The sequence below is a fragment of the Sphaerodactylus townsendi genome, linkage group LG03 (genome assembly GCF_021028975.2).
Source record: "Sphaerodactylus townsendi isolate TG3544 linkage group LG03, MPM_Stown_v2.3, whole genome shotgun sequence".
NCBI lineage: Eukaryota > Metazoa > Chordata > Lepidosauria > Squamata > Sphaerodactylidae > Sphaerodactylus > Sphaerodactylus townsendi.
The window spans coordinates 5228080-5241409 of NC_059427.1; the positions used below are offsets into that span (position 1 = coordinate 5228080).

Consider the following 13330-nt stretch of genomic DNA (forward strand, 5'->3'; position numbering starts at 1 on the left):
GAGATCTGTTTTTGGAAAGTGTTTTATGGTCTGTCCACACACCAGAGATAATGGACCCCTTTGGTGAACCCTCAGGCAAGGGAAGGGAGAGGAAATGAGGCTGCAGGATGAACAGATGAGGTCTGGGGAATGGGCAAAGTTGCCAATCTGTGGCCAGGGAACCTCCCAGAATTGCTACAGAGAATTGCTGTGGAGATCAGTTCTCCTAAAGAAAATAACTGATGTGGAGGGTAGACTGTATTATCATTTTTTAATGAAGTCACAGTCACCAGTCGCTGGGTTGTGCCATAATCTCTTGACTTCCATTCTCAGATCTTCCATTCTCAGATTAAGATTGTGATTATGATTGCTGTTGTTATTACTGTTACTGGGAAGGGGGCCCTGAGGCGTCTGTACATGTAACCTCAGCTTGTGGGTTCTGTGGGGCAGAACTTGGAAGGAGTTTGCAAAAAACTAAATTTTAAACTAAATGGTTTACTTTCTTTAAGAGAGCAGCAGTGGCGTAGGAGGTTAAGAGCTCATGTGTCTAATCTGGAGGAACTGGGTTTGATTCCCAACTCTGCCGCCTGAGCTGTGGAGGCTTATCTGGGGAATTCAGATTAGCCTGTACACTCCCACATACGCCAGCTGGGTGACCTTGGGCTAGTCACAGCTTCTCGGAGCTCTCTCAGCCCCACCTACCTCACAGGGTGTTTGTTGTGAGGGGGGAAGGGCAAGGAGATTGTAAGCCCCTTTGAGTCTCCTGCAGGAGAGAAAGGGGGGATATAAATCCAAACTCTTCTTCTTCTTCTTCTTTAACATATGGCAATTATCAAACATTAACATTTAACTTAACACTCCAAGGTTCTGTTATTATTATTATTATTTTATTATTTTATTATTATTTTATTATTATTATTATTATTATTATTATTATTATTATTTATTTATTTATTTAATTTGTATACCGCCCGATCCCCGAAGGGCTCCGGGCGGTGAACAACATTCACTAAAACATCAACAGGAGCGGTCATACAAATATAAACACATAGGCTCCATCCCATAAAATAGCTTAAAACTCATAAAACTCATAAAACTGTTCAAGTTTAATTCCAAGTCCTTCTAATTACAGTCTGATAATGTCAAGTCCATTCTTCCTGCTGGCTCATGGAGTCTCCAGAGGCTTGGTGAACTGGATTCAAGATGTTGAAGGTCCATTTACATACACTCCATACATGAAGGTCCATTTACATACACAAAAACCCTGAAACCATAAATTCTAACATTTACAATATAGCAAAAATAAACAACTCCCTTCCCACTAGTTCCCAACAACATTGCCGTTACCTTAAACAGGGCTTATAAAAATCAATCAAGGCCCAGCCTGGTAGCCTTGCTTCCTCCAACCTCACGAGTTCTGCATCCTTCTGCTTCTTTTCAGACTCCACCCCTTTCTGGGTCATCCCATTCTTACCGTGCTTACATCTGAAAATAAGACAGTGTCTTATATTAATTTTTGCTCCCAAAGATGCGCTATGTCTTATTTTCAGGGGATGTCTTATTTTTCTGCTCCACAGCTGCATGCTCTGGTGTTCTGTTCGACGGGCATGCTTCGAAACAAAAACTTTGCTACGTCTTACTTTTGGGGGATGCTTTATATTTAGCACATCAGCAAAACCTCTACTATGTCTTATTTTCAGGGGATGTCTTATTTTCGGGAAAACAGGGTAGCATAGGGGTTACATACACACCTCCTTTTTTGTGGGTGGGTGCTGGAGATTTTAGATTGTGTTTGGGTTTTTAGAATGGGGTTTTATTGTGATTTTACTGTTGTATGGTTTTTATTGTAACCTGCCCTGAGACCATGGTAAAAAATGGGGAATAAATGTAAATAAAAAAATTTAAATAGAAAAATTATCCTTATTATTATTAGTCAACTTATAGGCTGCTCTTCCCTATATGGATTCAGGATGGCTTACAAAATGAATTGTATGCAATTGCATGGTATTAAATCTCACTGCGTTCTCTTCTGTTCCTCAAACCCCATCTTCCCAAGGCTCCACCCCAAAATCTCTAGGAATTTCTTAATCCAGAGTTAATAACCTCAGAGTTGGATTAGAGAGGTGTCAGAGAGGAGGCCCAAACACTCACACTCATTTTGCTTTCCCACAAGTCGTGCCACCCAATGGGACTTTAGAGAGAAAGTTGGGGGCTTCAGGAAGGGCTCCCCAAAAACCAGTGGTAGTTCTACATCTGAAACACATGTCAGGCCCTTTAAAGACCCCCATAAGATTGTCCAGAGTGGAAAATGACTTAACAGCATCACTGCTAAGCACAGGTGAAGATCTGTGGATCTGTGTTTTCTGCAGCTTAAAATCATCTCCCATTAAAGAGGGAAATTGAATTCCTTTGAATTACCAATCTCCAGGTGAGGCCTGGAGATCTTCCAGAATGACAACTGGTCTCCAGGCAAGAGAAGCCCGTTCCTCTTGAGAAGATGGCTGCTTTGGAGGGTGGATTCTATGGCATGATCAACTGCTCAGGTCCCTCCCTTTCCCAAATTCTCTGCTCCTCAGGCTCCGCCCCCAAATCTCCAGGAATTTCCCATCCCAGAGCTAGTAATCCTAAATTTCCTCCAGCTTCTTTCTCCCCTTTCTCTCTTATTTTCCATTCAGTGTCCAATGAGAGTCTGTTCTTTGATGGCCTGGTTATTGCTCTGATGCTGACTGGGATCTTCATCTTGGTTCAGAGTAAGTAAACAGGGGAATATTTCATAAAGAGGGGTTTATTTATTTATTTGTTACATTTATATACCGCCCTCCCCGAAGGTTGCATGTTTCTACCCCTGCTGTGCCCTAAACTGAGCCCCATGGCACAGAGTGGTAAGCTGCAGTACTACAGTCAACAGCTCTGTTCACAACCTGAGTTTCGATCCCGTCAGAAGTTAGTTTCAGGTAGTCGACTCAAGTTGAACTCAGCCTTCCATCCTTTTTGAGGCTGGTAAAATGAATACCCAGCTCGCTGGGGGTAAAGGGTAGACAACGGCGGAAACCACTCCGCAAACACAGTCTACCTAGCAAATGTTGTGATGTGATGTCGCCCGTTAGTGATGTAATATCCTGTTGCTTGCATAGGGGATTACATTTATCTTTTATCCTGTGCCCTACAATTAGGTTGCCGGTTGTGGGCAAGGGCATGGGGTATGTGATACTGTCTGTGGTGCCACGTCACTTTTGGTAAAAACGGGAAGTGAAATAGTTAGCTCCAGGAATCATCAAAACTCTCTATGGAGAGTTTCTGGTGATTAGAGTTTCTGGCAATTCCTAGAGCTACCTCTATCAATTCTATTTGTTTAGTTGCAAGTGATGTGGTCCTGTATGTGACTCCCTTGTAAACATTTTTTGCTCTTATTGCTGCTCTGAGTGAGTAGTTGTGGCAGGGGAGCAAGGATCTCCAACCTTTTTGAGACTGAGGACAGCTTGAGAAGGAGGGATGAGTGTCACTCCAGAAATGGCTGCCATACGAGGCCATGCAAAAACAAAGCGTCACTTCTTGATTTGCAAAAGAATTGCATAAAGGGAATCCAGAGAAATTAAGGAAAGTCATAAGGGAGGGAGTGTAGTAATGCACTGCTGACCCAGCAGCACCGTAGTAGAACGTTGGGACGCCAACGGACCTACGGCCTTCTGGTCGCATCAAGCACCCCACCTCTCATCCCCTATGAGTCAATGGTCATGAACTATCTGCTCAATCACCGGGCTTAGGACAATGGTCTTGCCCCCAGGTGAGGATTAGCTCAGACGCCACGCCTCTCAAGACGTAGGCCAGGTGAGATCATGCATCAGCATGATGATCTCCCCGACCTCCCCGGCCTCGCCTCCGAACTCGGTCCTCCCCTCCTAAGTACACCGATAGAATAACAATAAAAGTTAGTGCCAGGAACAGCAGGCTGGTAGACCGCTAGGAACACGGACCTCCACCCCCGCTGCTGGCGACTTCCACCAGATGTTATCTCCGCTCGGCTCGTTTTACGCTGACCACGCAGTCGACTACAAGCTGGTGTCAAAACCTCGAATCCTCGAACCTCCAATTCTGCTCACCGCCGCTTTGAAAGGGTCAGCGATAATGGTCCGGCTGGATCGGCGCGATCTTCAGGACTACCGTTGCATCGCTTCGTCCTCTGATCGGCGCGATCCAGAGACACGCTTCGCCCTAGATAATCTTCGTCCGGACGGAACACCGTGAGTATGGAGCTTGCAAAAGCAGGGCTTGCGACAAGCACGCTGGATCTAACTGAAAGCTGCTAGCTTAAACGCGCAGGGTCCCCTCGTAGAAGAGAAGCTGGAGCTGGCGCCAGGGGAATTGTTGAGGAGATTGAAGCTCAGTGTCCATGGTACCCAGAGGGGGACATTGAATCTTGCGGACTGGGAAAACATCGGGCGCACTCTTTCGCACACAGAGCCCGCTCGCCGATGTCACTGCTACTGACGCGGAGACAATGTTAAGTGTCGCCATCAGCCTGCAGAACTATGGTGGCCCCTTGTCAGAAAATTTTCTCGATCTTTCACCTTCAATTTCAGCCCCGAATTTTCTATCCACTAAATTGACGCTCGTCCTCCTTCTTGCCCCTTGCTTCATTTCTTCAAATTTCTCATGTCAGTCAGCCTCTTGCTCACTTTCATTCCGGGTTACCGTAGACTGCCAGCCACGAATGGCGCTGGTTTAAAACCAAGATGCGATAGCCACGATCTGCAAAGAAAGAAAACTCCTGACGGAAGACGATGCCGAGATTGTGCCCCTCGGCCCATTTCACAGATACCGAGGGAGATGGCATTAATTCAAGGGTTGTCGAGCCTTTTAAGCTATAACATCCTCACTGATTCGCGAAAGCGACAGCAGACTTAGGAATCACTAGCCCCCACGCGAGAGGCATGTTAGAGGCAATCACGTAGGAATCACTTAATGGTTCGATCCACTGGAAGACCACCTTCCGCGATGCTCCTGAGCCCCGTAATAATTCCTCCTAGATCTGGGAGAGCGAAGTTCCCAGCATGAGCAGGGTACGCCATGGCGCTTACACCAATCAAGCAGTTTTATGGCTGCCAAGCTTTTGCTAGCCCCAATGTACTGTCGCCTCTGCCGGTGGCCACCCTACGGGTCGCCTTGAATGCTCTACAGGCGCTTTTGAAAGTCCCCTAATACCGACAGCCAACCCAAAGTTTTTCTAGCACTCGGCAGAAGCCTCAAGAGCCCCATATGCAGAGTTTGTGAACAGGTTCCAGGAGGCCCTCAAGAGGCAGGTTGACAACTAGGAGGCTCCAGGGAAGGACTCCTGTTTGCTGGCGAGAACGCCCGCTGAGTGCCGCGAAGTTTATCACAGGCCTAGGGAAGGAACCTCCCGAAGCTGGCCGACATGCTCAAAGCTTGCCAGGATATCGGTCTACCATCAAGCCAGCCTTCTACCGCCGTCACAAGCCAGTAAGACCACCCCCGGTGACACCCGGTGAACCTTCTGTGCCGCTTTATCATCAATGCCGCTAACCGGCGGCCACCTCTTCATCCTTGCCCGGTTTGCCGCCTCCCGCCGATGGCTTATCGCCACCCCTGACGGTGAAGCCACCAGACCAACATCTGGAGCAGCTTGCTGCCGCTGCCAACGTTCCCATCTTTTCTGCCTGGGCCAGTATCTGTGGAGTCGGAGCCTGCTAAGCTCCTGCCTGCTCCCCGCTTCCGTAGCTCGAGACTTCCGAAGCGAGTTCGCTAAGCCCTCTATGAATGCCTTCATCCATCAACAGATTTCCTTATGAAATTTACTGGGGACCCGCCGCCCAAACCCGCTGGCTTCCTTGTCACCAAGACTGACGCTAACCACGCATCTAACACCCGCGCCAAGATCACCGGGCGAAATAAACGGGAACCTAATTCGGCCCATCAATGCTCGCCAATTGAACTGCAATATTACGGGAGTGACATTCCCCGTGTTCGAAACATCCTGCTCCCCAGGGCTGGTTCTGACCCGCGGGAGAACGCTTAATTACACTCCTCGCCCCACTTCCCGTCGAACTCTTTGTTGCCTCAGTCGCCTTCACCATCGTTTCTACCCCAGGCTCCACCCTCGGAGCTCGGACGCCGGGCCGGCCGCCAGCCCGCCTGCCTTTCGACCTCTTCCTGTCGAGCGACACGCCGGGTCGCCCGGCTGAGTTCGCCTCCCCGCAACTTCCTAGTGGAGTCCCCGGACTGGCTTACAATGCTATACCCATAATGGGCTGGTCGTGCTCCCTTATGGTCCATCAACTTACCTCCACCGCCTTGATGCCCTGGCCTCCGAAAGCAGCAGGAACCTTCGGGCCGTTTACCCTAGACAATCGTACCGCTATTGATTACTTATTGTTATTACATCACCAAGGTTGTGAGAATGTACATAATATGTTGTTTTAATCTTTCTGATAATTCCCAATTGATTCATATGAAAGCACGGAGCTTCAAAAAAAAAGAAGTTGTATCTAATCTGAAGTATGATGTTTTGTCTCTTTATTGGTGGTCAGCCCCTCTGAGCTGGCTGCCGAGGATGGTTGAGTACTATTGTACAGCCTGCATTGGTTTAATTGTGTGCCTCGCTATCGATCTTGTTTCGCTTCCAATGTGTGTCTAATATTGCCTTTAACGTGTGTAAGAAGCCCCTCAATTTCACCGAACCAAGTTCTAATGTTACATAAGCAGTCGGTCAGTTGACCAGACGGCGGAGGAGCATTGCCGCCCCTTTAAATCGCCTTTAGCATTTCGTCCCCTTTTTTTCTAAATAAAAGCGAGGGAGATGTAGTATCGCACTGCTGACCCAGCAGCACCGTAGTAGAACGTTGGGACGCCAACGGATCTATCGCCTTCTGGTCGCGACCGCTAATTTCACCTCATCCCCCCCCTATGAGTCACGGGTCATGAACTATCTGGCTCAATCACCGGGCGAGGATACGCCGGTCTTGCCCCCAGGTGAGGATTAGGCTCAGATTTTCCTCAAGACGAGCTGTGGTGAGATCATGCATCACATGATGATCTCCGACCTCCTCGCTTCCCCGCCTCGAACTTCCCCGTCCTCCCTCCTACACGCCCCCGATAGAATAACAATAAAAGGTGCCAGGAACCAGCAGGCGAGAGACTCGCTAGGAACACGGACCTCCGGGCTCCCGCTGCTGGCGATCTCCACCAGATGTTATCTCCGCGTCTCGTCTCGTTCTTACGCTGACCACGTGGGTCGACTACAAGGGAGCAAGAGAATAAAAAGAAGGAAAGCATGAAAGGGAAAGGGAAGCTCACATTGCCTAAGTGAAGCACAGGAGCCTACCAGTCTTCCTGATCCTCCAGCGACTGTCCGGCTATCACATACTGGGCACTGGGTGCTGGGCAGAGGTCCCAACTGATCATGCTTGGTGTCCTTGTCTAAGCTGTGGTGGTATTGTTTTTGTCATCAGTTTCTTCCGCTTTTCTGCCCATCCTTCCTCCATATAGCCTCTTCATCCCATTTTCATCCTCACAACAACCCAGCGAGATAAGATAAAACTGTGAAACAGAGACAGAACTTTCCACTTAGCCAGTGCACCTCAAGAGCGGATGACTGTTTTGGAGTAAACTGCCCCCCCCCCCCGATGAATGCTCAAATAGGTGGCAGGGAAAGCAAAAATGCAAATCGCAAGTTCATGCAGCCTCAAGTTTGCCTTGGGGACATGCAGTAAATGGAAATATTGTTTAACCCTTCAATATTCACTTGACTTTGCTGTTCCTTGTTAGTATCATTTTAAAAAAAATGCTTCTAATATATCTACCTCCTGCCCCCTTTATAACTTTAATAGCAAAGCTTGGAAGGGGTTTTTAAATAGTGACACAAAGTGGAGGTTGAAGGGTTAAATCCTCCCTCTCTTCCCTGCATAGACCAAGGTGAATTGGGGCTGCACAATCCTTGTTCGAAACTCTGCAGGCGCCTCCATCTTTTATTATTATTATTATTATTATTATTATTATTATTATTATTATTATTATTATTATTATTATTATTATTATTATTTTATTAGATTTTTATACCGCCCCATCCCCGAAGGGCTCTGGGCGGTGTACAACATATAAAACAGTACAATTAAATAGCATTTAAAATAACATTTAAAAGCAGCAATAAAATCTCCTAATACATATATCAGATATAAGCCCAGATTTAAATTTAATTTAAGATTCAAGATGTAGGTTGGTTGGCGTCCAGCGTTCCAATCATGTAAAATCCCTCCCTCCCTACGATAAAGGGAGGCATGGCGAGTGTCACTGATGGATTAGCGGCCCAGATGTTAAGGGCCAATAACGGGGCACTATTGGCGGCTGGATCCTCCAAAGGCCCGGCGGAACAGCTCCGTCTTGCAGGCCCTGCAGAACTCCCCAAGGTCCCGCAGAGCCTGGACAGCTGGAGGGAGAGCATTCCACCAGGCCGGGGCCAGGGCTGTAAAGGTCCTGGCCCGTGTGGAGGCCAGCCGCATTGTCGAGGTGCATAAAATGCTCTCCCTTAACAGAAGGAGATGTGAGGTGCGGGTTGTTCCAGTTAATAGTTTTCTTTTTGTTTTCTATTTCGTATGTAGAATCTGATGTGAAGGCTATTGATGTAGGACTCAACTCCTTGGCTGTGACTCCTGTCCTTGCAGTGCTGAGAATCATCACCGCATCCATCAGTTAGTAAATGGCAACTACATCTGCTGAGGTGAGGTGGTAGGGCAAGGCATGGCATGCCAAACTTTGTGCTTCTCACAGTTCCCCGCCAAAATTTCCAGTAGTACCTATTGGGGGAAACACAAATTCACTTCCACTAAAACAAATATAGAATTTTGCATCATAGTCAAAATTAGCATTAACATTACATTCTGGTGGTAATAAATTTATTGGGAATAATAAATTCCAGGACAAAGAACAAGACTGTACTAAGGTTGCCAGACCCCCGCTGTGGGGGATCCCTAACCTTGGACTCCCTCACCCCTGTCCTGATCATCCAGCTAACAGGGGTCTTACCAGCCACAAATTGAAGCCTAGGCCTTGTCGTCATTGGCATGTTGGAGTCACTTCTGGAAGTGACGGCATCATGTCACTGAAGAATAGAATAGAATAGAATAGAATCTTTATTGGCCAAGTGTGATTGGACACACAAGGAATTTGTCTCCGGTGCATATGCTCTCAGTGTACATAAAAGAAAATACATTTGTCAAGAATCATAAGGTACAGCACTTAATGATTGTCATATAGGTCTAGTAAGCAATCAGGAAACAATCAATAGTAATAAAAACATAAAATGTAAAATCATAAAATAAAATGAAATGTCAGCACAGGCTATAGTCATACAGTCATAATTGGGAGGAGATGGGTAATAGGAATGATGAAAAAGTAGTGCAGTAATTATATAATAAATATATAATAAATAGTTTGACATTATCGAGGGAATTATTTGTTTAACAGAGTGATGGCATTCGGGAAAAATCTGTTCTTATGTCTAGTTGTCTTGGTGTGCAGTGCTCTGTAGCGACGTTTAGAGGGTAAGAGTTGAAACAGTTTATGTCCAGGATGCGAGGGGTCAGTAAATATTGTCACAGCCCTTTTTTTGACCTCGTGGCAGCATACAGGTCCTCAATGGAAGGCAGGTTAGCAGCAATTGTTTTTTCTGCAGTTCTGATTATTCTCTGAAGTCTGTGTCGATCTTGTTGGGTTGCAGAACCAAACCACACAGTTATAGAGGTGCAGATAACAGACTCAATGATTCCTGGCACCAAGACATGTGATATACTCTGGTTTTTGGGCAAAACCAGCTTCTACCACAGAGTTTTTGCTCAAATACCAGAGCATCTCCCGTCACTTCCAGAAGTGACATCAGCATGATGCTGACAATGAGGCCTAGGCCTCAATTTGCAGCTGATGAACCCCCCCCCCCCCGCTAATTGCTGTGGGGTACTCGCCAACCCTATTCTGTACTCTTCACTGTTATAACCATCAGAATTAATAGTGGGTTATTTTAGGATTAATGAATGAATTTGTTGAGGAATTAATTCTTTGGGGTCTGTCAAATACTAATAAATATCTACCAAATGCACTATTGGCAGATTGGGGCCCGTTATGCACGAGGAGTTTCTCACAATGAGAAGTAGCATTCACTGTGCAGGCTCTGTTTCGGGGCATGTTTGTTGTTGTTATCCATTGCCCTATTCCCCCGTGTTTCCCTCCCTGTCTGCAGCGGGGCAGGCACAACCCTTTACCCTGAGGTTCTTGTTGCAGGGGTGAGCGGCATCATGTTCACTGGACTGGCAGCTCCGCTCTGTTCAGCCCAGTCCAGCTGCATGTGTGTTCCCATTGGGTGTGACCAGACATCCCCTCCCTCCCTCACCAGAAAAAACCCTCATCCCACTCGTCCAATGGCTATAATAATTCAAATATCTTATGCAGTTTATATCGTAATTTATGTAACTTGAAGATTTCAGGGACGAGTGCTCTTTTCATCAAGGGGTAGGGGGCTGCAATGCAAGCACTTATCCAACCGCAACTGGAGAAATCCCCTTGCAATCATGGAGAAATCCCCTTATAATCCCCTTGCAATCATAAGAAGATAAGAAAAAGCCTGCTGGATCAGACCAGAGTCCATCTTGTCCAGCACTCTGCTACTTGCAGTGGCCCACCAGGTGCCTTTGGGAGCTCACAGGCAGGATGTGAAAGCAATGGCCTTCTGCGGCTGCTGCTCCCGAGCACCTGGTCTGCTAAGGCATTTGCAATCTCAGAACAAGGAGGATCAAGATTGGTATCCATAGATCAACTTCTCCTCCAGGCCTGTTCACAGTACAGGCTAAAAACGGCGTGAGGAACTACAGTTCCCAGGACACCTTGGGGCTCACAAGGTCTCCTGGGAAGTATAGTTCCCATCAGGCCGTTTTTAAGCCTGAACTGCAAATAGGCCTTTTTTTCAGCCTGAAAAAGTTCTAGGAAAAGGAAAGGAATCAAGGTAAGTATGGGAAGGGGGGAAGGGGGAGTGCCGCAGGGGGCAATGGGGGGGGGGCGGAAAATATAGACTACGCACCGGGTGCAGTTTGGCCCAGCTACACCTCTGGGTGCTATGCAAAGGCATACCACTATTTGCCTTGAAAACCTTACAGGGTTGCTGTGAGTTGCCCATGACTTGACAGCATTTTACATAATCATAATAATATTGACAACATCTCCATCTATCAGTTACAAAAGGCCACATTGCTTAGATACACACATATACTACGCTGATACATTATGACATCCTAAGTTCTTGGGGAAAACCCAATGCACATGAAGGCCAACAGCAATGGAATATCTGGTAGCTGTGAATAATAATGATGATCATCATAATCATCCTAGGCCTCTGAGTGAGGCTCAAATTGTAATGAAAAGCCAACAACCAGCTAAAGAACTGGCAGCAGTGATATTAAACAAAATTAAGTAATTAATAATGAGATGGGGCTGCTGCTGATGTTGTTGATGTTGTTCCTGGCAGAGTTCCTCCCACCAGGTCATCAAAATGTTAGAGCCTCTTTCTATATACCAAATAATTCGATGTTGGGGTGAGCCAGCGAACCCAGCAGAGTCTCAGACAGTGCACAGGAATGCCTGTGCCATCTGTTGCCCTCTGGGCAAGCGGACTCACCAGTCACAAGACCCCCGTGACTCATGGGTCACAATATGTCCTAGACAAAGGGACAAAAGGTGCATACCCCCAGGTATGGATTAGGCCCACACAGGAACGTTTCCTCCCGCACGTCCGCAGCCCCTATGAGTCATGTATTGTGCAACATTCTCCCGCTCTCCCGCCTTCCCAAAACCCTAATAAAAGGTGCCAGGGACCCCAGTTCGGCAGAGTAGCCAGATCCACGGATCACGCTATATTGCCACTGGCTTCTCTCCACCGGATGATATCGCTGCGTCTCGTCTCTTCATTGCGTCGTCCGTAACGACTTCAATTCAGAATGCCAAATTGAACTTTGCTTTGTCTTCCTTATTCAGATAAGTGACTGGAAAGGGCTTCCTTCGAAAGATGCTCACCAAGGAATCCACAGAGGGCCATATTCTAAGAATCCCAGGGCTGCTTGGCATATGGATACAACTGCACTTCAGATCTTCAGATCCAAGGGTTCCTGTCCAATACAAATGACTTGACTGCAGCTTTCCTGGCCAGCCACTCCTAATAAGAGCAGAGAGTCCAGTCAGCATAAATACTCCTGTTGCAATGACTTTAAAAACCCTTGCTTGAAATGCAACAAATTTACTAAGGGAGATCAAACATACCGTGTTTCCCCGAATATAAGACAGTGTCTTATATTAATTTTTGCTCCCAAAGATGCGCTATGTCTTATTTTCAGGGGATGTCTTATTTTTCCTGTGTTCTGTTCGTCAGGCATGCTTCCAAACAAAAACTTTGCTATGTCTTACTTTCGGGGGATGCCTTATATTTCGCACTTCAGCAAAACTTCTACCATGTCTTATTTTTCGGGGATGTCTTATATTACGGGAAACAGGGTAATAACAGCTGTTTCTAATTAAAGACTTTTGCTAAAACAGAAGTGCTTTCCCTGAACAGTTTGGAGGGGTACTGACACAAAGCCCAGAAGACCCACAACCACAAGTTGATCTGGCTGTGTAAGCCTTCGACAATACTTACATGAGTGTTCCCTGAGTACTATAAGGAAAGGGAAACAAGGAAGTTGGAGCTGGGGGTGATGGTTTTTGACAATCCAGTCCATCTCTGTCTTGGTTTCTCCTGCTTCTGGGGAAAACTACCAGCTGCAAATTCTCTAGCTGAATCAAGTGAAAAGTTCAATTCCTTGGGAAAGAAAGCTCCACTGCTATCAGGCTGGGTTGCTAGGCAGCACTGTCCAGGGTGTGTCTGTGTGTGTTCATTCCCTCTGTGTTTCAGTAAAACCTTTACAAACAAATGCTGGAGCATTTCCAGCCACACCTGAAGGGCCTAAGAGAGAGAGAGAGTATTCCCTCTTTTCTGCTTCTTCTGCAAGAGACTGTGCCCCTCCAGAGGGGGAATCAGCAGCTTGGAAAGGGAAAAATATCCTTCCCAGCTGATGCTCCTTTTCATGCTTCAGGCGAAAGGAAGGAGGAGGAGGAGTTTGGATTTATATCCCACCTTTCTCTCCTGTCAGGAGACTCAGTGTGACTTACAGTGTGACTTTCCCTTCCTCTCCCCACAACAGACACCTTGTGAGGAAAGTGGGGCTGAGAGAGTTCTGAACAAACTGTGATTAGTCCAAGGTCATCCAGCAGGCTTCATGTGTAGGAGTAGGGAAACACATCTGGTTCACCAGATAAGCCTCTG

At 46.7% G+C, this 13330-nt stretch overlaps 2 protein-coding genes across 5 annotated transcripts in view; one reads left to right on the plus strand and one right to left on the minus strand.

Annotated features, from left to right (window-relative positions):
• LOC125428587 (zinc finger protein 883-like) overlaps positions 1–13330 on the minus strand; it is a 1608225-nt gene that overhangs the window by 1237295 nt on the left and 357600 nt on the right. The window lies entirely within an intron of this gene.
• The window catches only part of LOC125428534 (zinc finger protein 345-like), a 770962-nt gene that overhangs the window by 522972 nt on the left and 234660 nt on the right, over positions 1–13330 (plus strand). The gene's annotated exons all lie outside the window — the stretch shown is intronic.